Source organism: Felis catus, chromosome B3 (assembly GCF_018350175.1).
Source record: "Felis catus isolate Fca126 chromosome B3, F.catus_Fca126_mat1.0, whole genome shotgun sequence".
NCBI classification, from domain to species: domain Eukaryota; kingdom Metazoa; phylum Chordata; class Mammalia; order Carnivora; family Felidae; genus Felis; species Felis catus.
In genome coordinates this window covers 144,425,607-144,449,607 of record NC_058373.1, presented here as the reverse complement: position 1 = coordinate 144,449,607, position 24,001 = coordinate 144,425,607, and the positions used below count along the sequence as shown (strand labels likewise).

The following is a 24,001-nucleotide window of genomic DNA, read 5'->3' as shown; positions in this document are numbered from 1 at the left end:
GTTCAAGCCCCACATTGGGGGCTCGCTGCTGTCAGCACAGAGTCCGCTTCAGATCCTCTGTCCCTCTCTCTGCCCCTCCCCCACCAAAAATAATTAATACATTAATTAAATTTATAATAAATTTAATAAATTAAAAAATAAATTAAAAACATTAGAAAAAAATATATATATACACACATAGAGTTAAAACCTGCATGGAGCAAGCCCTAGAAAAATGCAAATCATGAAATGAAATTATAGGACCCAATTTTTTATTTCTTGAGAATTAAAAAGATTTAGGTCATTTCAGCACAGATGACAGAGCAGTAGGTTGGGGGAGGGGGTCCTGAGGGAGGTGCTTTTTAACATTTCCACCCCTCCCCTCACCACCACTTCTTGAGCCTTTCTACCTACAGGGAGAAACAGTAGAGACAGCAACGTGCTGCCACTCACCGCTCCGTTCCCCAGTGCAGACCAGGCCCTTCGCAGTGTAGAACGCCGGTTCCCCGGGGTCACAAAGGGCCTGGTAAGAGTGGGAGGACAACACTGGAAACACTACAATTGGAACCCCGCAGACCAGCGGCACCGCCAGCACTGTATCTACTGGAGGACGGCAAATTGTCAGATCTCCTCTTACCGAAACACAGCGGGGTATGGAGAAATCCCCTTCCTGCCATCCTCAGGGCCCTGCAAGAGGCCCAGAGACCTCGCTCATGCTGGGACTCAACACCCACCTCCCAGAAGCCTTCCCGGACTACCCCCCCCCCCCCCCACCTACCCACAGCCAGCCAAGAGCTTCCCCTTTCCCGGATTTCCACCATACTCTCAGTCTTCCACACAATTCGCTAACTCATTTTATGACTACTTGGTTTTAGGACTACTTAGGTGGGTCTTCGCTCTCCAGCCGAGCGCCTGCTCCCTGAGGGCAGGGTGGTAAAATTCCACCTTTCCACGCCCTTCCCGCCACAAGCTTCAGTCCAGGTGCTGTGGTGGTCCCATACCCTTGGTTTCTGGCATCTCCCTTCCCTGTGCACAGGGGCGGACTTCTGCAGCCCAGGCTCTTCAAGGTGGGTGCCGAATCTCACTCATCCTAGCTCTGTAACAAGAACATTACGGGAGCTCAAGGCACATTAACTGAACATTAGGTTAGATGAGAAAAAGATTCCCAACTCCCAGTTAATGATCCACTTATCTCAAGGAATACAGAATTCAGCAAGAGATTCCCACCTCATTTTTAGAGTTGTGAGAAACCAACAGTCACCTACATTTTCAATATCTCACTACCCGCCAGCCTCAGCCCAAGGTGTCTGCACAGGGAGGAAAAAAAAAAATCCCATCCAAAAAAATTTTTACTGCTTAATGATAAAAAAAAAAAAAAAAAACAAAAAACACCTCACCTCCTCCTTCCTAGGTTGGTTAGCTCCCCCCCCAATCATTTACAATACTGTTGTGCAAAAAAACAATTAAAAAAAAGCTCCTTCAAATGAGAAAGACGTTTTGTATTTTTTAGTTAATAATGAATGATGGGTATCACACAAGCACACGTAGTTTTCTGACATTTTTCCTTTTTTTTTTTTTTTTTAATGCTTATTTGAGACAGAGAGAGACAGAGTATAAGCAGTGGATGGGGCCAAGAGAGAGGGAGACACAGAATCCCAGGCAGGCTCCAGGCTCTGAGCGGTCAGCACAGAGCTCGACACCGGGCTTAAACTCGTGAACCGCGAGATCATGACCTGAGCTGAAGTCGGACACTTAACCGACTGAGCCACCCAGGCGCCCCTGACATTTTTCCTTTAAGACTACACTTTCTTCTATTTCTTTTAGCTCCTTTGAACCCAAAGCCTCCTGCTGTGATGCAAGTGGCACCCACCCCCATTCACCTCTCTACTGCCCTCCTGCCCCGGGGCATCTGGCCTCTCCCTGTGGTTGCACTCCTCCCACTCAGAATAAGCCTAAGCATCACCTCCACCGTTAGGCCTCAACTGCCTCTCTCTGGTCACCTTCCAGGTCCACTGGCCTCACTTCACTTCCTTCCTTCCCACTCTGTAGCTCTCTTCCCAGTTTGTCTCTGCAGGTGAAGTCAACATGATGATTCTCCCTCCATTCCCCCCAAATAGTGTTTCTTCCTCTATGAACACTCGTGAAGAAGCACACGAGGGGTCCAGATTCTATGGAATCAACACAGGAGGCCTTGGTCACAAGACGTCTCCTCTACCAAGTTAAGAGTTCTTAAATTGACCAGTGCAAGGAAACTCAGCTATTGCATAATACTTGATAGTTAAGATCACTTGCTGTTTGGAGAGTCCTGCTATATGGAGATGAGAAAATAGAGATGGGCAAATTTAACGCAATTTCCTTTGTTTGCTTGAGCCAGCTTAGACTTGCAACACCACCGTGACTGTTTTATCTTTCTGAAAGTGCAGCTTTAACATCATAGACAAGGACTTTAAGAGAGCGATAAATCATTCTCCTCCTCCGTTCATTAGCACAGCTATCCTGACAGTACCCCAGAAAGGCCTCTCTCAGGTTTGCACAGTGAAAAAATAAAGGGATTTTAGCCAGGGTGTTTACAGAATCAAAATCCCAAACACAGGGGAAAACAGCAAGCAGCAGCCCAGATGTTTCAGTGGAACGAAGGACTTTCTTCAAGGCACGAACAAGAGTAAGAATATTTTGACGGTATTAACAGAAGCGACTGACCGTGCTATTGCCTGTTTCCAGAGGAATGTCTTTACACCCTTCTCACTGAGTGAGGCCATCTTATTAAATCCAAAATGCATGGACAGAATCCAAGCAAAATAACTGGTCGTCTTTCCCCTCACAGAAAAATTCACATGAATGTCTTAAAAAAAAAAAAAAAAAAAAAAAAAGCTGGAATTCTCCCTGCCAGTTCTCTCTGCTTTCCTGGCTTCTGCATTGTGACAGCTGGAACAGATGGCGTCTGGGTGAGACACCTTAACGTCTAAAACCTCATGCGTGATAAGGGCCGATTTGAACCAGTGATGCTAGAGTCCCAGGTCTGTCAGGGTTCGTCATGAGCCCCTACTCACAGGGATTTCCAATCTTGTCTGCTATTTTCTGATTTTCCTACTAACAAGGCTTATCTTGCTTGGCCAAAGAATTCTTCGTCTATAGACTGATTCTAAATAATATAGTCACAACAGAGTAAAAAAAAAAGCAAATATCCCCTGGCGCTTGAAACACGACTGGCTATGCACTATTTTGCCAGACATCCTACACATGATGCAGTCTTTTTAACAGGCCATTTTCAAAGATGTGAAAGACACGCGCAGATTTTAGCACCGACCGACGGTCCGCCCGGTCATTTCTTTCAATAAGAATTTTAGAGCCATAGAGAAGGTTACAGAAAACGTTTCCAAACGCTTCACCAGTGTGCGTTCACGACAAATGCCAGGGGAAAAAAAAAAAAAAATTATGGCTCCTCCTCTGTTGTATGCTGTGAATGTAAATTAAGAAGCGGTAAGGTAACGCTCAACACAGCCTTTATGACTCCACAAAAATAAATGAACACACACACACACACACACACACACACACACGCTCACACTCACTCACACACCCCCATCTCCTTCTGAAATCTGATTCAGAGCTTCATAGGAAAAACGTGAAATAAAACTGTTTTCTTCAACGGAGCATTAGCTGAAGGGTTGTTAAATTTCAAAGCACGTCCACGACAGTTCATCCATTTCCCTTTTGTTTACAGGTTTGCAAATTAAGGGTAAAGAACATTCCACACAGAATTCTCTCTACAGGTCTCGATATTAAATAGATGTCCCCAAATGGGGTGACGGCGTGAAAACGTGGCAAAGCGTACGTGAGCGATAGCCTGGCGCCTCGAGATGAAATTTTAAATACCGTGGCAGGCATCCTTTTCATTTTTTGCACCTCTGGGAGCCCGGTCTGACCTTTACTATGAATCAAAGGTGGAATGTGTGCATTTTGCCCCGAACTGGATCCCAGTACCGCCTGCCTTCGAGGCCACTGCAGCTCCCCGATTATGAATCAGTCAGAGGTTCATCTGCAGAGGAATGACTCAGTATAAACTTTTAAATAAGGGCTTCAGAAGCCCCCCCAACCCCCGGCCGGCAGCCCGGGGGGCGGGGGGACCCCTCGGTGGATGCAGACCCCCCAGCCGGCGCGCCCCCCCCCGCCCCCGCCGCCAGAACACACGGCCTCGCGGGGGATGCCGGCTGTCCCCACCCCGCGGGGCTCGCGTCCCCGGGAGGCCTCGGCACCCCGTTTCCTGAAAAGCTGCGGGCACCCCGGCCCGCGGGCCCCGGGCCCGGCCTCGAGGACAAAGTTTTCCGAAGTTGAGGCGCTCGGGGGGCGGGCGGGCCCGGGCGGGGGCGGGGGCGAGGCGGCGCCGCACCGGGCACTCGCCGCCGGGCGCCGGGCCTGCTTCGCCCCGGCCCCGCTCCGGCCCCGGGCCCGCCGCCGCCGCCGCCGCCGCCCGCCGAGGACGCGGGAAGGGGCCGCCGGGGATGGAGCCTCCCGCCCGCCCGCCTGCCTGCCGCCAGCCACCCGCCGCCGTCGCCACCCCTTACCCCGCGGTCCGCCCCGCTCGGCCGGCTCAGGGGCGCCGGGCTCGTCCTCCGCCGCGGTCCGCAGCGTCCTGCTCCCCGGGCAGCCCCATGTCGGGGGGCGGGGAAGGGCCGGCGGCCGCCGCCGCCGCCGCCGCCGCCGCCGGCTGGAAAGTCCCTGCTGGGCTGCAACCCCGGCTCGCGCACGCGGCGGCCGCGCCGCGCCGCGCTCCCTCGCGCCCTCACGCACCCTCTCGCAGCACTTCCTCTCGCGCGCTGGAAATCCCCGCCGGCCGCCGGAGCGCGCCCCGGCGCGCGCCCGCCCCGCCCCCGCCGCCCGCGCGCGCGTGGGAGCGCAGGAGCCCGCGAGCGCCGCCGGCCCCACGCGCCCGCGGCCCGCGCGGCCCCGCTCCCCCCCCCGCGCGCGCGCCCGCGACCCGTTGCTAAGGCCCGCCCGCCCCGCGCCCGCCCGCCGGCCTTAGCAACGGCGCCGCGGCGCGAGCCGGGGCGGCCCCCGATGCCCCCCGCGGCCGCCGCCGAGCCGCCCGCCCCCTCGCTCCGCGCGGCCCCCGCCCCCCGGCAGCCGCGCGCGCCCCCGCCGTCTCCCCCTCCCCTTTCCGGGTCAAGAAGCCACGCAGCCGCGTGTGGGCCCCAGAGGTGCAGGTTGTGTCGCTGCCAGGAGCGATGGCGTCACCCGGTTCACCCGCGCAGCCACGCTCGCGGCCACTGCACCGCCGCTGGGGCACACTCGGTCTCACACTCACCCGCACACTTGCCCACACGGGCTCACGGACCTGCATTCCTAAGCGCGGCCCCACTCATTCACACATGCTCGCCGCACACACGTTCACGGCCACGCGCACACTCACCTGGGCACTGGCACCCTCCCGTGCCCTCGCGCCACACACTCCTTCCCATACTAGCCGACACTCATGCTCCCGCACAGCCATGCACACGCACACGCACACACACACACACACTCCTCTAGACACACGCGCAGGTGGGTGGGGCTGAAGGTGACTCAAGCCATCTGGGCCCCTGCTTTTTTCCCTTGAGAGCGGGATGTCTACGCATTTGTTTGGTTGGAGTTTCCTTTCCTTCCTCCCTGGGCTCCTCCCACACCCAGGAAGCTGCCTCTCAGTCAACTGTGAACAGGGTGGCCAGTTTGCCGCGAGTGCCCAGAGTTCTCGTGGCCTGCGGGCCCGGGGCAGAAGAGTCCACCGCGCACCCCGCTCCTCCCTGGACCTCCGGCCTCTGGCGTCTATGCAGCCTCCAGACCCGGGGCCACCCACTTATCCCGGGGCCTTGGCCCCGCCACCCCCGAAGTCATCGATGATTACCCCAAAGGCCTCTGAGGTTGCACCCATCCTGGCTGGGCCTGTCTCTGGGAGGCCCTAGGCCAACTCTGCCCGTGTTTAGGAGGCAACAGAAAGGGGCTTTTCATTTTTCGCTTCTCAAGGAGGCTTATGAAGGTCCCCGGACCAGAGCTGAGACCAGTGTGACCAGCTTAAGCCAGTCTTCCTTCTTGTATTTCTCCAATGACTCATGTGAGTAGAGGCAGGAAGTCCAGCATCTCCTCCTGCAGCTTCCCCTGTGGAACGTTCCGGAACCCTGGACAGTGAGCCGTGGTTCTGGCTCCAGCAGCCCAACAGGTTTCTGTCCTCCAGCCACAGCAGTGGAGCCCTGCTACCCAGACTCGGGCTCCAGTGGCGCCCCCACTTGGGCCACAGAAGGTCACAGCTTTCTGAATTCAGACCAGAGAACCCGAGATGGCTGCTGTTCTCCCAAGCAACCATGTCAGGGTGACCGGCTAGTGGCAGCCAGCCCTTGTGCACAGACCTCTGGGCTCTGTGCTGAAGCCAGGTCACCAGATGGGCTCCCCTTTCCCTCACGGTGGGTTCCCCTCCAGAGCCTTGCGTGCCCTTTCCGGCCTGTTGCAACTTGTAGGGACTCTCACCTGAAAGGATCAGGTCCTGGCTGCTTCCCGGAACCCCAGACTCCAGGGCCTCTGCATATTGGCCCACCGGCTCCCGGGTCCCCAGGCCCGCCCAGACCGCCGTCCTGGGACACTGGCCTCCAGGTGCTAGTTCCCACCTTCTGCCTCACACTATATTGCAAGGGCTCTTTTAAAGACTTTGCCAAAATAAGACTGCCAAAAATTCTCTAGGCTGGGCTATTTTTGGTTCTTTTAAAATAGGCAACAAGGTGGAAGTTTCAAAGATCCATCAGAGGGGTTTTCTGGGACTCCTTTTACTCTCTTCCCAAAGCAGCATCCAGCAACGTTGAGAATGAATAGATTCGGGTACACCCCAGGGTGGAGCCCTCTTCTGGTGAGACCTGCTCCTCTCCTCTCTCCCTTTTCCGCCTGTCCTTTCCCTTCTCCAACCTTCTGGCAGTTCTGGATGCCCTGCTTTAGAGACTGGAGGGGGACAGCACAAATCATTTTGCCCCTAACAGGGCAACTGCTTTGGGGGTGGGTGTTCTGTCCTCTGCAGTTTCAGGCTGCTGGGCAGCAGTGATGGGCAGCGAGGAGAGCCAATCACCGGTCTCCTCTGCATTTCAAAGGCAGCCCTCTCTGTTCCCTATGGCAACGAGGAACAACAAGCTGACACCATTTCTGGACAAAGAAATTTCTCACAGGGATTTATGTAGCATTACATGTTCTGTTTGCTGTGTTTCTGGGAGAAGTGCACACGGATATTAGAGCAACGGCTCAGAAGCCAATCCTGTTTGTTTTCCAGAGGAAGGGGGAAAGTATGCATCATATAGTGTTAGGGGGCTTTTGGCCCGTGAATGGGGTCTCACAGGCCTTTCCCTGAATATGATGATCAGGCCCTCAAGTGACACCCACGCAAAGACCATCAGCTCCGCCCCCCACCCCGGCCCCGGGAGGGGGTCTGACTTGGGCTGCAATATGCTGGCAACTTCTCCCACTAAAATATTAAATACCACCTCAGGAGGGACCGTGACACACAGCAAAATAAAAAAATAAAAGCAGTTCTACTAACTGACCAGACAAGTAGCTTCCAAACTTTTTGAATTTTATACAGCACAAACCCAGTTGTGTATCATGTATGTGCAGGAATATACACGCACATATGACGACACCTAGCCTCAAACATGTGACGTACGCTGATATTTTCTATTCCATTCCATTTTTTTAAGTTTATTTTTTGAGAGAGAGAGAGAGCGGGGGAGAGAGAATCCCAAGCAGACTCTGTGCTGTCATCGCAGAGCCCAGCCCGGGGCTCAAACTCACCAACCGTGAGATCAAGACCTGAGCCAAAACCGAGAGTCCGATGCTTAACCAGCTGAGCTGTCCAGGCGCCCACCCCCTCCCCCATTCTACTTTTTCGATACTGTTGTGACTCTCTCAACTCACTGTTGGTTTGTAACCTTAAGTCTGAAGACACTCTCTTAGACGGAACGAAGGGCTGAAGGGGCCCGCGGCTTTGGGGGCGGGCGGCCTGGCAAAGAGCACCCCGGCAAAGCTCCGTGGTGAGTGTGCACTGTCGCAGCAGGGCTGGGGAGCCAAGGCCGCCACTCCCCCGTCCCGTCCAGGGGACCCTGGCGAAGAGCAGAGGGGCGCCAGCGGGGAGGCAGGCTGCCTGTGCCCCTCCCTGGACAGGGACAGTGGAAAGTGAAGACAAAGGAAATGGGACATGGGGAGACACCGGATGGCTAGGGTATACAGAGCCAGCAGGGGTCTTGTGCAAGAAATAGGAACAGGGAAGGGGGGAGATTTGGGGAACCGGCCACATCAAGTTTTAATCTTCTCTCATTTCTGTGGGCCACTCAGGTTGACGACGGTGTCCTCATTTTAGGAAACCCCGTCTGAGGGTTTGCACGCGTGTGCGCACCACTCGCGGAATCTCTGGTACTTTATTTACCCCAGTCCTTCAGGACAGCATGAGCACCGGGCGAGGCCGGCCTCCCACAGGTGCCTCGACCGGAGCCCCACACCCACTTCGACCTTTAACACTTTCTGAAAAACAGATTCAATCTCACCAAGAAACGGGTGGTTTTCACTGCAGATCTTGTGGGAGACGGGGAAGAGGGTTTGCATCAGTTACCACACAGCAGACTCATGAACCCCGCTGTGAAAATCCGGCTGCCTGCCTTCAAATCCCATTCAGAAGGTTCACCTCCTCTGTGTGATCACTGACCTTCTTTCCCAACCTGCAGGTCGGTCATAACAGCGCCTTTCCTCCCCCTAAGCCCCCCCACCACCCCCACCAGGAATTCAACTCCAGCCGCAGCCCGCACGCTCCACTCAGCAAACAGGCCAGTGGCTGGCGGAGTCCTACCACCAGCCCATCCTACCCCAGCAGACCCCATCCAAGTAGTCTATGCTCCTCCCTGCTCATTAGCAACGAGGAGGGAGGAGGTGATAAGGTTCAAATGAAGTCTCGGATTAATGAGACAAAATGTTTGAAAAGTACAAGAATCGTTCTAATTCATCACAACTGCGAGGTGACATCTCACTATGAATAAAGGCAAATGTGGTGCCCTTCCCCATCCCTCAAGGCTGGTGGCGACGAGCCTGAAATGTCATATGATGCCAGATCAAAGCAACTTATTCCACTGTCCCCTTGTTCGTTAGTGCATTCAGTCAAGACCCGCCACCCTTCCAGCACAGAACCAATTAAATGCTTGCCCTTTGGAGCTCACCTTGTAGCAGGTGAAAACAGAAAATAAACCTCAAGCGAATCTATCACGAGAGCTGAGCAGCAAGCTAGAACAGAGGAGGGGAGAAGGGAGGCCTGGGGTGAATGGTCAAGGAAGGTGGGGGGCAAGGTGCCAGATAAGGTACCACTTGCATGTAGACCTAAAGGAAAAGAGGAGGGTACCATGTGGATATCCGTGGGAAAAGCATTCAGGAAGAGGGAATGGCGTGGGCGAAGGCCCTGAGGTCAGTAAGCGTTCGGGAGGCCAGTGTGGGCGGAGCTAATGAGCAGGAGAGAGTCGCAGAAGATGAAGCTAAGGGTGGGAGGTCAGGACTCCGGGAGCTAGCGACACAGGGCCCTGAGGGTCATCAACAGAACTTTGGTTTTACCTGAAGATGGGAGCCATTGTAATGTTTGATTGACAGCTTATATTCTACCCAAACTAACCCTACACCTGAGCTGACTTCATTGTCATTCAGCCAATAAACACAGGCCAAGAACCAGGCAAATCTGAACAACAATCAGACGCCGTCTTGTTACATAATGAATGAGGTCACAGCCGATGAAGCGTGGTGTGGGCCGGCAACTAGAAACACAAACCTCCTGGGTGTTAAAAAAGGAGGTGACTCCCTCTTGACCCAGTGACCCCGAGTCCCACATCTGGGACTCTCCCCTCCAAAGATAGAATACCAAATACTGGAAAACCATACCTCCTACCTTCAAAACTGAGCAAAGGGAATGACCATCACCCTTTATCTAATGGCCATGGTGGTGGTGTTCTAAATCCGCAGATGCTGGGGGTGCCTGCCGGGCTCGTCCGACTCTTGATTTCGGCTCAAGTCATGACCTCACAGTTCGTGAGATCGAGCCCCGTGTCAGGCTCTGCGCTGACAGCACTGAACCTGTTTGGAATCCTCTCACCCTCTCTCTCTCCCCTCCCCAGTGCGTGCACGCTCCCTCTCTCTGATAACAAATAAATTTTAAAAATGTAAACAAAATGTAAACCTAGCAGATGCTAACAGCCCCGAACTTGCTGTCAGATGGGGTGAGAACCCACAGCACGTGGACTGCAGGCCACGTAGCTCTGGCCACAGCACTGTCCCTGCACGGCAGCCTTCGCTCAGCTGCTCTCAGTGGTCTAGTCCCCAGGAAGAACCAAGGGGCCATGGTTGTCACCCCCCCCCCCCCCGTCTGAATGTTCCTGTCGCTCACCTGCTCCACCCACACTGGCCTCCAGGGAGCCTCTGTGACCCAGGCCAACTAGCTCCTCAGAGCCTTTGCCTCCGCCCTTCTCTCTGCCCCGAAAACTCTCCCTACAGCTCTCTGTATGCCTCACTCTTTCGCTTCCTTCGGGTCATAGCCAGTTGGAGCAAATCCCAAATAAAACATGCATTTCCAGGACTTACCATTGTCCACCTCCAAATGGGCCCTTGGCCCGACACACGGCTTCACACCCAAGCGGGAAGGATGCCACGGGTCAGGCCCCCGGCTCGTCTTGCCAAAGGGCCCCCAAAATGTTGTGGGATGAGTTCCCTAGGAAAGGTGAACCCGCAAGGAATTCACTAGAGCAGGAGAATGCTAGACCAGGAATCGAAAAAGCAGAACTCAACTCATGACTGACTGTACAATCTTAGGAAGACACCTTGCCTCCCGGCCCTGGGTTTCCCCTTTTGCAGAGCGGAAATAAGACTGCCCGCCCTACCCCGAGGGGGCTGCGAAGGAGGACAGTGCCCGTGGGGCCACGTGGCTCACATGTCCCTGAGAGGGGCCACGATGCCCAGAGGAAGGACACAGGGTTGTTGTTCAAATGCTGCTGTCATTTCTAGAGATAAAGGCCCGGCCCAGCTCTCCTGGGCTAGGAGGGGTGGTTTTAATTTCAGATGTTCACGATCAACTGCGGTGGGTGAAAATCACATTTGCCCCAGTATTTTGGGGGGATGTTACCTAGTGTTTTCTTATTAACTTTCAGGGGTACCTTGCCCATGCTGTGCTAAATTGACAGACAAACTTCATTATCCATTCACCAGAAAGCATTTTCTGCGGAATCGGTCCTCCGGCCCCCACTGCAGCTGTGGGAAGTGTCGAGGCCCCGGCACCTGGGAGGTGGTGGTTTTCAAACCGCAGCTGGCAATCCATTAATAGACCATCAAATCACTTGAGTGGGTGTGACCAGCATCTTTTTTTTTTTTAATGAAATAAAATACAATAGAAAATAGCAGGAGGCCTCATACCTAGGAAGGGCTGGTATTGTTTGTAAAACTTTTGTTTTAGTCCTGCGTGGATGCCCACGAGAGTGTGTGTGTGTGTGTGTGTGTGTGTGTGTGTGTGTGTGCGCGCCCTCAGGTAAAATGTCTTTCTCACCGTGGGTCCTGCTGAAGAAGCCTGAAAAGCCGCTAAAGGAGACACAGCTCCAGTGTAACTTCTCCCTTTTCCTCACTTTGGCTGACACGTCTTCCTTGGGCGCCGTGGGAACTGCAGGTTCCGCCCACTTTGGGAGGAAATAGCCAAGATTAGTAGAGTCTGAATTAACAAGGTTTGCTATATTCAAAGAAATAAATAACGATGGGGTTTAGTTTGCATTCCTCCTGCTCTTCCTGAACAGTCCGGAGCGGAGAACGCTGGGCCCTCATGTCACTGTCACCTCGTTGTCTGAAGGCTTTGGTCTGCAGGGTCAGCTCCTTCTCTCTCAATCTCTCTCTCTCTCTCTCTCTCTCTCTCTCTGTCTCTCGCAGAAGTTCCTAGGCAGCCTTTAGAATATTTGGCTAAGCGAGGTGCCTGGGTGGCTCAGTCTGCTGAGTGTCCAGCTTCGGCTCAGGTCACGATCTCACAGTTCCTGGGTTCGAGCCCCGCATCAGGCTCTGTGCTGACAGCTCAGAGCCTGGAACCTGCTTTGGATTCTGTGTCTCCCTCTCTCTCTGCCCACCGCCCCCCCCCCCCCCCGCTCACACTCTGTTCTTTCTGTCTCTCAAAAATGAATAAACATTACAAAAAAATTAAAAAAATATTTGGCTAAGTGAATGAATGAATGAATGAATGAACCAGCAAACCATCCGCCCCAAGCCACATCTTTCCTGTCCGCTTCATGTACCTCCAGTTTCACCCTGTCACACTTCACCCACGAACGGCTCCCCACAGACGACTCTGGTCCGGGCCTGGGCTCAGAGCCAGTGGCAGCTCCAGAATGTCCACAAGGTTTATGATGTCATCATGTGTCAGGAGGAGAGTCCAAAGGACCTATCTGGAATCCTTATTGCCATAACACCATGATTCCCTTATTTAAGATGTGGTTTGAGGCACATCTGGGGAGCTGTTGAAGGCTGGGTGTCTTGGCCCACCCCTTGACCTCGCCACCGTGTCCACTTCTGCACGGAAACAGAAAAACCCCAAGGTCTGGCGTCTGCCTGCCCGAGGCCGATCAAGAATCTGCTCTAGAACACCACAGACTTCACTTCCCAGGGGCTCACCACCCTCACCAGCTCTGACTTGGTTCTTTCTGGCCAGCTCGCATTTGGGGCAGTGTAAGGGACTTGTGTCTTGCTATGCACCTGAAGCCTGGGAGCTAGGATTCATAAAGTCAACTACAACTAGGATTCCCACACCCTGGGGCATTTTAAGGCCTCCAGGGTAAGCTAAGGCCAATGTCGGGCGAGCTGGCAGGAAGGAATCCAGTGTGCCTGGGCTTTTGTGGAGCCGAGTCCGTGAAACGGTTCTCGGGGAGGGCAGCTGGGGTGTGCAGTTTCCAGTCTGGAGGCCAAAAGGGATCTAATTGGCCCTGTAATTGCCAGATCACCCCTGTTCGCTGTCCCAGGTAGTGAGCATTAAAAACCAGCAGATTCACAAATTCATGTTCTCATTACACCTCTAGCTAATCAATGTGAATTTCCGTGAGTGATTTGCAATGTAGATGATTTTTCATAACTACCACGTTTGAATTTCCCTCTACTATTTTTTCACATGGACACAAATAAGCTCATTCCACAGGAGGATCTCACAGGGCTGACACCTGAAATGACAGTCTCAGAGCTTCTCTAAGTACCTAATCACTGCTCTGTAATCAGCAGGCCACGTAAATAGCCCTGGTTCATCAGCCTAACTAGAGTTTGCTAAACACCAGCTGTATTGTCCTTCCTAAAGCCAGGGGACACAGAACTGGCCTGACAAGCCTCGAGGACACGATTAAAGGGACCGAGGACTGGAGTGGACATCCACCGGGGCCTCTACGGACCCTGTGGCCCAGGCCCAGGTGTCTTGGGTGCGTTCCTGTGCCTCCCAGGTGGCACCCTTCCCCTCTTCTGGGGGCCTGGAGAGTCAGCTGGGCGGGGCTCTCGTACCCCATCCCTGCCATCCCCGGGACGTGGCCCAGGATGGCCCGGTGGAGGTGAGGCCCTGCCCGGGTGGCCACTCAAGCACTCAGGACGCCCCCGGGGTGGCTGACACAGGAAATGGCCTTTCCTCCCTTGCTGTTTCTTTTTGAGTGTGAGGCAAACTAAAAAATTTCCCCACAGATGGTAAAGGAACCGAAGTCGGACACTCTAACTTTGGTTTGGGGATTTTGCTTTTCATACGGGCACTTCATTCTGCAACTCCAAATGCAGAAACTGAGCTGTCGGCCCCGGAACAAGGCTCTTCGGAGCGGCTTCCAGGCCACCCCCTGGCCCTGGGCCTCCCGCGGACTCTGTCCTCTGTGGGGAAACAATTTGAATAGGCTGGGGCCTGTCTGAAGCTGCCTGGGGGACCACGCGGTGGGACTGGGACAATCCTTCCACGCTTCCATTCTGTTGGAGGGGAGGGAGGTGTCTTGATTCCAAAAAGACAAAAATGTTTAGAAGAGGATCAGGGAGAAGTTGCCCAGCTTGTCTAGAGCCTTGATTCCGTTTGTAAGGATAAATAAAGTTGATTTTGCCCCAGAATCAGTCAAAAATAACATCCACCTGTGTATCTTTGAAACAGTCCCTCCTTCCTACACTCACAATGTCCGCTGGACAGTCGAGGAATGGGATCCACTCCGAGCCTGCTCTGCTTTTAAGTCCCAAAGGGGTGGTGGCGGGCGCGACTTCTCCTTCCTCCTGCCCTCCCTCTGCTGGAGCTGCAGGCCTTCCTGGGACGGGCGCGAGGAGGGCAGCCACGAACTTGCTGAAATCGTTTTTCGGTGGTTTTTGCCCCTGGACCAGGGTCTGGCTACCACTGGGGCATCAAAAGACCGGAAGCTAATAATGCGGTAGAATCTCTCCCATTGCCCAGAAAAACAAGACAGCCTAAACACGCTCCTGACACCTTTTGTAATTAGGCAACTTTTAGCTCTACCCATCGAAGTTTGGATCCTTTCCAAAACGCCGTGATTTCACCCAAGCCACTCCTTGCCACCCAGTATCCCTCCGTCACCCCCCACTCTTACCCGCCAGTCCCCATCACCATGCTCAGTCTCCTGGGGACAAAGTCCTCGCTCTCCCCACTACTCGACCTGTAGACCCGGCTGTGAAGCAAAGCCTGAAAAGTGGGCAGCCTTTGTGGGCTGGGAGGCAATGCCAACACCTCTAAACTACATCTAAATCCCAGCCCTCTGCCTCCAGGAACCACCTCTTTCCTGACTTCTCCCGGCTCTCTGGTCCTCGAAAACTCCAGCTCACCTCACAGAGCCACACTCCCAAGACTGGGGGCTTGCATCAAAAGGCCGGAGACGGTGACCGTGGCCTGAGAGGAAGCCCAGGCAAAGTTTGGTTCCTTTGGAAATGGGCAGGCTTCCAAGGTTTCCAACGGAGAAGAAAGACTTTTAACCTGCGGCCACCGACCCTCCTCCTGGGCAACCACAAAGGCACCCACTGTTCTGGAAGTTTCTTTCCTGGATTCTCTAGTGGAAGGGAGGTTAGAGGGGCAGGACGGCTTGCTCGAGAACAACGAAGATCTGTCTGGCTACAGACATGAGGGTCCCAGTATATAGGACCTTTCGCTAACATTCATGGATACCGCTGTGGGCCAGGCATCTTGAGAGGCTCCAGGAATGGAAAGAGAGTTGCGACTAACAGGGCAGACACACACACGCACATGCGTGAGCTTGCACGCACGGAGGTAACCTGTGCACAGGGTGAGAACGAGGACCAGCGATTCTGGACGGGAAGCCCCTCCCGGTTTGTGTCCCCCGCGATGACAGGGAGATGGACACTGTCTAAGATCCGTGTATAGTCACAGTTACTGCCCAACAAATTTGTTACCTCTCGAGGCTTCTGTGGGTCAGGAAGCCGGGAAAAGTCTAGATGGGCAGTCTAGTCTCTCCTCCAGGTGAGTCAGACGGCGCTCACGTTTGAACAGCATGGGGCTGAGCATCTCTCCACGTGGGCCGGTTTGGGCTTCTTACAACATGGCAGCCTCAGGGCGGTCAGTCAGCTGGAGGCTTCGAGAGTGGGTTTCCAGTAAAATCTGTCGGGGAGGGAGGGAGCTTTGGGGACAGGGAAGGGGAAAGAGCTGAGCAAGGGAGTGGGGGCCCAAGTGAAGTCTAGCTCTCACTGGTGCCCAATGGGCTCAGAACCACAAATCACACCACAGCTGCCCCTGCCTTGAAGAAAGGGGGGCCAGCCATTTTGTGCCTTCGAACCAGTCAGCCACGGGCTATGAGCGCCACCCACCCCAGGCAGAGACAAAGAATATAAGCTGGGGTGTGTGGCTCCCATCCGCTGGAGCCTTTCTCCGGAGAAGGCCGCTGTGAGCTGTTAGCAGCCCACGCTCACAGCATTTGGAAAACGGGTACATAATCCCTGTGAAGGAGGTCCACGTGGGGCTCTGTGGTAGGCTGCAAAACGCCACAAATTCCCCCTATCTGCACCCATGCCCTTTTGCATGGGACTTTGTCACTCCTTCATCAAGAGGAGTCTATTCCCTGCTCCTAAGTCTGAGCTTGGCCATGTGATCTGCTTTGGCCAATGGGACATTAGCAAAAGGGATACATGCCAAGGTTTGAAAAGCACTGGCTCATTGGAGCTTATGCTCTCTTGTGGCACTTGGAACCCTGTGACCATGGAAACGAGCTCAAGCCAACCTCCAAAGGGGGCTCAGGGAAGAGAACCGAGGCATTCCAGTTAACGGCCTTCATCTGCCAGAAACGTGCACCCAGCCATCCGAAATCATCCAGCCCCAGCAGAGACACGCGAGTGAGCCCAGGAGAGCCCAGTAGAACCACCCAGCTGAGCCCGGCCGAAATTGCCAACCCCCAGAATCAAAGGCCAATAAATGATGACTATTTTAAGTAACTAGGTTTCCGAGTTGTTACACGACAAGGCTCTCTAATACAGGTACCAACAGAAATCTAGGTGTCCCAAAGGCCTGCAAACCCTCGATAACTACATGGATGGGAAAAAAGAGGGACTTTCTCCTGGGTCTGGACTTGGCCCTCTGACCCTCTGACCCTCTGACCCTCTGGTATGCTATTCACACTGGTCTGCAGAGCCCTCAGTCAAGAGTATTCCCTAAACACCCGGTGTCCCCCGCCCCGTAAATGAGATCTCTGGGCCAATCAGAGGCCCTGGGGCTCCTGAGAATCCTGGAGGCAATGGGAACCCGCCCTTGAAGAATTCCCAGAGCAGTGCCCCCTGCCCAAGCCCATGCGTTTCGTCCTTGGGGCTCTGACCTCTGGGGCCCCAAACTTTGGGTTTAGACAAAAGTCGGGGTCACTGGGTCACCTTTCCAGTTGTCACAGCCTCAAATTAGAGTCAGGGAACTATGTCAGCAGGTTTGGGAAATGCCAAGCTGCTCCTTGCAAAAACACTTTTTGGGTCTCTTGGATAAAGATTTCAATATTAAACATTAAGATTTTGCTATGATTAAATTCTCACTGGGCATGAAGAAAGAGCTATAACTCCATTCCAGTGTAGTATTTGAAGGGATTTAGTGCTTTTCTATTAATTTTTTTTTAAATGTCAAGGGTATATATCTTTCTTTGAGGACTCAGCCTATGGCAAATTTCAGATTTAAAGAGACCCAGCAATGGACATATGAGACCAAAAGGGGAGGTGAAAATCTACAATTCGAAAATTATGAAACTGCTAAGTTCTCAGCTAATTCAAAAATCATCTCAGCGGAAAATTTTGTATGCTTCCCACACATAATCAAAGAGATCTGGCTTGGAATTGCAAAATGAAATGAACCCTTGTAAGAGCTCACTTTCTGAATAAAATGATCAAGCTGAGATCAAAGGCATCAGTGAGTGATCAGGCCTCATTACAAAAAACCCAAATGAAGGGCCATGTTTACACTATTACAAGGAAACAGGCTGGACCCTCCTTTTCCCCTTCCCAGCTCTCTCCTCAGCCCTCCCTCGAAGCCAAGAAAGCAAGCAGAAGGTACTGTCTCCAATTTTACGGAGCAATGAGATTTGTAGTAAATATTTATTAGCTGTTTAGTAAATACAATTAAATTTCTGGCTGAGCTTTACATGGCTATTTTATTCAAATTAGTTAAGGTTTACTTTCAAATCCAAGTGGATACCGTGGAGTAAAGCCATGTAGATGTTAAAGAGCAAATGACAAGCCAGTGCTGATTACAGCAGGAAGGCAGGGTCGTCCTGTCTCTGAGGACCAAAGGGCCTGGCCAGGGAGCCAAAGCCGCAGCAGATGCCCACGTCCTGTGCCCTCTCTGCCCTCTGTGAATGGGCACCACCACCTCTGCCCAGTACAGTGTCAGAGAAACCTTGGCTCCTTCCCCAGGAAGCAAGCGGGCACACAGGTGCCCTGTCAGGGCTGGGCACATCCCCTCCAGCACCCGTGTCACTGAGATCCACCAGAGAAGGCCTCTGGCCAAGGTCCTGCAGTCCCCAGACAGAACGGTCTGGACCACAACCTCCTCTCTCTCCAGTGCTCAGAACACTAACCCAACCACTCACCCCTGAAATATGTCTGTGTTGTCACCTCCTAAAAAAGACTTTCACCTGCAATTTCATTCCTTGGTATCTACTCTAGAGGAATGAAAACATCTGTCCATACAAAAGTTATTCATGAATATTCATAGCAGCATTAGTCATGATGGCCAAAATGTGGAAACAACCAATGCCCATCAGCCGATGAATGAATAAACACAATATGGTGTATCCATACAATGGAACAGTAATCGGCAATAAAAGGAACCAAGTAGTGATACACGCTACAGCGTGGATGAACCTTGAAATTATGTTAAGTGGAAGAAGCCAGACACAAAGGGCCACATACTGTATGATCCCATTATGTAAAATGTCCCAAACAGGCAAATCCAGAGATAGAAAGTAGATTAGTGGTTATCTGGGGCTAGAGGGAGGGAAATAGGGGGTGACCACTACATGACAAGTGGTTTCTTTTTGGCGTAATGAACTTGTTCTAAAATCGACTGTGGTGATGGTTGCACAACCTTGCGAGTATACCAACAACCACTGAAATGTACAGTTCAAAAAGCGTGCTGTATGCAAATTATATTTAACTTTTAAAAAGGACTTTGGGTGGGTGTGGTGACCCTAAGCTTCCCCACCTACCAGCTGTGGGCCTTTAGGTGACCTCTCTCAGCCCCTGTCTTCCCGGTTCCCCAACTCGGGCCCTGGGGCGACGGCGGAGCCAGCGCCGGACTCTAGGAGCCGCTCGGGAGCCCCGCTTGGGACAAGCGCAGGCTCAGTCCCTGCAGTTCCTAGCCCTTCATTGGACCAGGCAGACCCTGCCGTGCAACTCAGGGGTAGACTCTGATTGGCTAAGCCGATGACTCTCCTGGCCGATGATTGGCTTAGCACAGTGCATGTGACCCAGTCTGAGCCAATCAAATGTGACTGGCTGCCCGCCGAGGTCTCCTGGCTCGAAAGACTCAGAGGTGTGGGTGATTTCCTTTTTCTGCTGATGGTTGGGTCTGCAGGTGGCTCCCAGAATCTTGTCAGTCACCTCACAACCATTTGGGGACACACCGGAGCATGGAAGGGTGAAAGTGTGAGAGGATGGCCTTTCAAGATGGCACTGAGGGGCAGCCCGGAGCTGCCGTCCTTGGGAAAGGACACCTGCGTTCCTTATCAGTTAAACCACTTCGAGCACGTTGCTGTCACTTGCAGCTGAAAGCATCCTAGTGGCAGAGGGGGAGGTGCAGAGAACCCCAAGCTGTAATGACAAAGGGCAGGGGTCACTGGTACAGGCTGTCCACTGTCCGATTAGTCATGGCAGTAGGCTTGTTTTCCAAATAGGTTTTCTTTTCTTTCTTTCTTTTTTTTTTAAGTTTACTTATTTTTGAGAGAGGGAGAGAGAGAGCACGAGCAGGGGAGGGGCAGAGAGAGAGAGAGGGTGAGAGAATCCCAAGCAGGCTCCGCACTGTCAGCACATAGCGGAGGAGAGGCTCAAACTCGTGAACCAGGAGCCGAAATTAAGAGTCCGAGGTTTAACCAACTGAGCCTCGCAGGCTCCCCCAGATAGGTTTCTAACTAACCACTAGCTCGCTTTCTTTTGGAAACATGCACTCTTCTGTCCAGCTGTTTGCTCGCAGGGAGCGTATTTCCTCACCGTCTGTGATGGATACGTGTGCCGGGCTCGAGGATTTGTTGCTAGAAAAGAAAAAAGACACCTTGCTTGTGTGAGAACTTTGCCACTCACTTGACTTTTTCTTTTGTGTGCTTTATCCTTGACATGGAGCAAGACGGGATGTCAGAACCCGCCAACACCGTGACCCCCGGACTAAGTTCCTAAGGCTCCCCAAAGGAGGCGGCGGTTAAACTGCCTCTCAAGACAAGCTGGGGTTTTCCAGGCTCAAGAGGAGAGAAGAGGTCTTCAGGCACCGAGCCCGAGATGGGCTGAGGCAGGGAGACACCGGGATGTTGTGCGCTCAGGACCCAGAGGGGCAGCGGGGACCCGCAGCGTTTGTTGCTAGCCGTGGTGGGGAGCTCGGGAGCACATCTGAATCCTATCTGTGGTCGCCGAAGGAGGGGTGACAGGGTGCTCAGACCCCCTTCGGGAAGGGAAGTCCAGCCAGAGTGTTGACCAAGGCAGCCGTGGGCGGAGGGCGCAGCCGCTGTGACCAACCAGGTGTGAGGACAGTGATGCCAAGAGTCTGAGCAGAGGCCCGGACCCCAGCTGGCAGGTGGCAGGTTGGCCTTGATCTGAGGTGGGGCTTAGGCTCTGGCTTCAACAGGACTTGATGACCAACTGGATGTCAGAGGAAAGAGAAGGCGGAGTGGACGCGGGGCTTCTGGTGCTCCGGCTCAGGCACCTGGGACAGGAGGTGCGAGGGTCTGGGTGTGACGATCTCGGATGTGGAGAGAGAAGAAGGTCCGCCCGTGGGGCCCTCACCGGGCATTCCTTCCCGGCAGGTGGCATCACGGTGGTCAGAGGCCTGCTGAGTCAGGCCCTGAGCACCCCCAGTCTCCATGAGCCCAAGCGAGCGCCCCGGAGGAGGGAGGAGAGAATCCGGGGAGGGAAATAAGGTCCTAGTGATGAGCACAGTGGACATGTATGATGTTCGGGGTAGTAAAAATAACTTCAAACCCAACCTCCCCCCTGAGGTGCTAAAATCCCCCAGTTTTAGAGTGCAGTTACCTTTAGCAAGAGTGGGATTAAGCCAGCTCGATGGAAGACAGTTTCCAGGTCTTCCGAGGCAGCCTCGTGGAGTCCAGCAGCTGGTTCTACCCCTGCCTCAGTTTCCCCATTGTCAGTTGTCAGAATTGCTCCCTCCCACAGTTTCACCCCAGGAGCCACCCTCGCCCTTGAACTTGAGACCCCGGATGGGAAAATGAAGCCTCAGTCACATTTGAGCCACCACTCATGCCCCAAGTTCATGGTCCTGAAAACCCAGCCTTCTCTCCAAGCTTCCAGCAGAGATGTATAAAGATTTAATAGCTGAGGGCTGTAATGAGGACTTAGATTATTAAGATCTCATTTCTCTTTGAAAATATCTCATGAAGTATTCTCTTAAATAATTAAAACTAAATTCCACCTATCAAAATAAATGAAAAGGCATGTTTGGCTCTGGGGTGTCCTCGAGTGACTTCTCAGGGCCACAAGCGCTTTTCTGCGTGTGCTCTGTCACTGGAGGAATTGGCTCACATATTCTGGACTTTCTAAACCCACCCTCTCCTCTCAGGACAGTGTTGTTCAAGTTGACACTGGATGAGTGACCAACCTTCCCAATATACCACCGTCCCGAAGATACGCAGACAGGCAAAAGAGTAAAAAAAAAAAAAAAATGCTGACATCAGATGTTGGCACCAATTGGCCAGCCCCAAAATAAGGATTTATATATATTCCAAGAATGCAATTTTGTCTATACTTAGGAGATGAAAGTCAGCCTTGCTGGACGGTGAGCTCATCACCTCCCAGGACTCAGCCGGCATCTGCCTGTGGGACCTCCCACCAGCCTCTCTGGGCACCAGGGGCCTCCAGCTGGGTGACTTGGTGGCTGTTGCTCCCTCGTGACAGGTGTTGGGCTGAGGCCATTGAGATGGGCAGCAGAGGGAAGGGAAGACAGGCTGAGCAAGCTGTACTGATTGGACCTTCTTTCTCTGCACGGCTGGGACACAGGTGTCTGTTCTCCCCGCTCCACGCACCCTCCGGGTCCGGTTCCGAACCTTCCTCCCCAGAGCCCCATTGACACGCCACCCAGGAAGGGCTCCTCCTAGAGGCCGTTGGGGCTGCACGCACCCGTTTCCTACTGGGTGCCAGGCTCTCTGCGAACCTCCCTGAGCCAGAGTCCCAGTGCCCCAAGCCAGCAGTGCCCAGCTGAGTCCCATTCCAAAAACTGGGGCTGTCGCTGGCTCTGGGGCTGGGACCTCACAGCCCCTCCAAGGCTGCACGAGTCACTCTGATGTATCACTGATGTATCACCGCTCTAGAACACACGGTGGCTCCCAGGGACAACCAGAGGTCGGAACCCTGAGCAGAGCTAAGCAGATAATTAAAGAACCATGACGGTGGGCGGGGGGCTGACTCAACCCCCGGGGGGGAGGGAATGTGACAGAGAATAAGACGTGGTCCCGACCCTTAAAGGGCTTCCCTTTAGTAGGGAAATGACTAATGTCCACAGTGTGGACATCCCAGCGTGTGGAGGCCTGGGGTCACCACAGGGGGCTCCCCAGAGGTGATGCCTGAGCCCGTCAACGGAGGGTGTCCCAGCAGAGGGCACAGCAGGAGCAGGGGCTGGAGGGGGCAAAGGGACAGTGGAGGTCAGGGTGCTGAAGGCCCAGGAATCTGGGGTTTACCTGAGGGCCAAGGGGAGCCACAGAAGGGGGGCGACCTGGTCAGATATACATTGCCGATGGAGGTGGCATAGACTGGGGTGATGGCCTGGGGACCGGGAAGGGGGGTGGCAAACCAGGTGATGCTCAGGATCGAGGCTTGGGCGGCCGGTGGAGGACAGTGACACCGCTGAGATGGGGGACCCAGGAGGGGTTGAGGATTGGGAGAAGGGCCAGGCAGGAGCAGGTGCCAGGAACAGGTATGGAATTGGGTGTTGGTGTCCAGGCTGCCTTGACCTACGGTGCACACGTGACCCAGGAAACAGTCAGTGGCCCACCAAACTCTCAGTTGCACCTCAAGAGAACATTCTGGTGACAAGCAGGCAGGCTAGTTCACCTGGGAAACAATCTAGGAGGTGTTTATTTGAGGGTATCATTTCTGCCTGTGGGTATCAGTAAAGTTATTTTCATGGTAAATTGGGGAGGAAACTCCATGAATGCTCTTTCCCCCCCTCCCCACGTTGGCTCTGGGTTAAAAAGAACTGCTCCCCAAGTCCTGGGCGCACACCCAGGCCCTCACCCCTACTCCCCTCCCACCTGAGCCCATACCCCAGCCTCCAGACAGAAGGCCCTGGCACTCAGTTGTAGCCTTAGCTGGCCCTTCCCAGGATTCCAACCGTGATGGAGGAGGAGGAAGGGGGAGTGGCCAGGGGCCGGGAGGGGGCATGGGAGCCGATGCGGGGCCCCTGAAGGTAGGTCTTAAGAGAAGCCACGCGGAGCATCTTGAAAAGAAAGGGCGGTCTGTCAACCATGCTAATCATGAGAATGATAATCATGACAATGTGGTAGCTCATGGCCACTGCTTGCTCCCCCCAGCACCCTGAGCCGACCCCCATCATCTCCCTTCATACTCCCCACCACCCCGCGAGGAGGCTCCATCATCTCTGAAGCCCAGAGAGAGGAAGGGACTCACCGAGGGCCACGCAGCGCCTGAGCGGTGCGGGTGGGGTCCGAGCACCGCTGCGTGGACCTGGCCTCCCACGGCCCGGGGTGGGCCGCCCGTGAGCCGCTTCTAAGACAGGCACACAACTCAACGATACACACGGCATAAAACACAGACGCTTCCAGACCGACGGGTCTGCGTTCTCAAGCTCTGACACCCCCTCCTGGGGCCTCAGTGATTTGTTGTCAAGAGCCCCACCCTGAGCCCCGACACCCTAAGCCCTGGACTCCTCTCCCAGAGCGGCCCTGGGGTGGCCGTCCTCACCCGTGCAGGCTTTGCCACGGTGGTGGCGTCATCCTCGTTCCTCGTCACCCGAGGCCCGGCCCTGGTCTTGGGGTCACTGAGCCCCCGGGCAGGAGGCCTCCTGCAGGGTCATTCTGGGGGCGGGGGGCGGTCCTGGAGCACACTGCCGTGGCTGAAAAGCAAAGGCTTTTATTGGCGTTTAACTCTTGACATCGTCGTCACCTTCTTTCCCAAGGCCACGTGGTCTGAAGAACACACCCCGGCCAGGACCCACGGCCCAGGTCTGACCTGCTCTCTGGGTGTCCCTGGCCTGTACCCCGATATCTGCACAGCCGTGGTGGACGGTGCTGGACGAGGCCAGGTCCTGTGCCAGACCCGTGCCAGCCTCAAGGGTCAGCAAAGCCACGGGGCCAGCTCC

General features: G+C 54.1%; 1 protein-coding gene across 7 annotated transcripts in view; it reads right to left on the bottom strand.

The window, feature by feature from the left end:
- Positions 1-15,567, bottom strand: part of TRAF3 (TNF receptor associated factor 3) — a 129,689-nt gene extending 114,122 nt beyond the window's left edge. Inside the window, exons 1-3 of one of the 7 annotated variants that reach the window (XM_045060565.1) lie at positions 15,397-15,567; positions 11,549-11,675; positions 10,594-10,720 (exon numbers count right to left, since the gene is read on the bottom strand). The gene's annotated coding sequence lies outside the window, so the exon portion shown is untranslated. Of the gene's footprint in view, positions 1-3,905; positions 4,019-4,544; positions 4,804-10,593; positions 10,721-11,548; positions 11,676-12,275; positions 12,427-15,396 lie in introns of those variants that run through there. The other 6 variants (XM_045060563.1, XM_023256082.2, XM_019833655.3 and 3 more) reach the window with 6 other exon arrangements.
- Between the last annotated feature and the right edge of the window lie 8,434 nt (positions 15,568-24,001).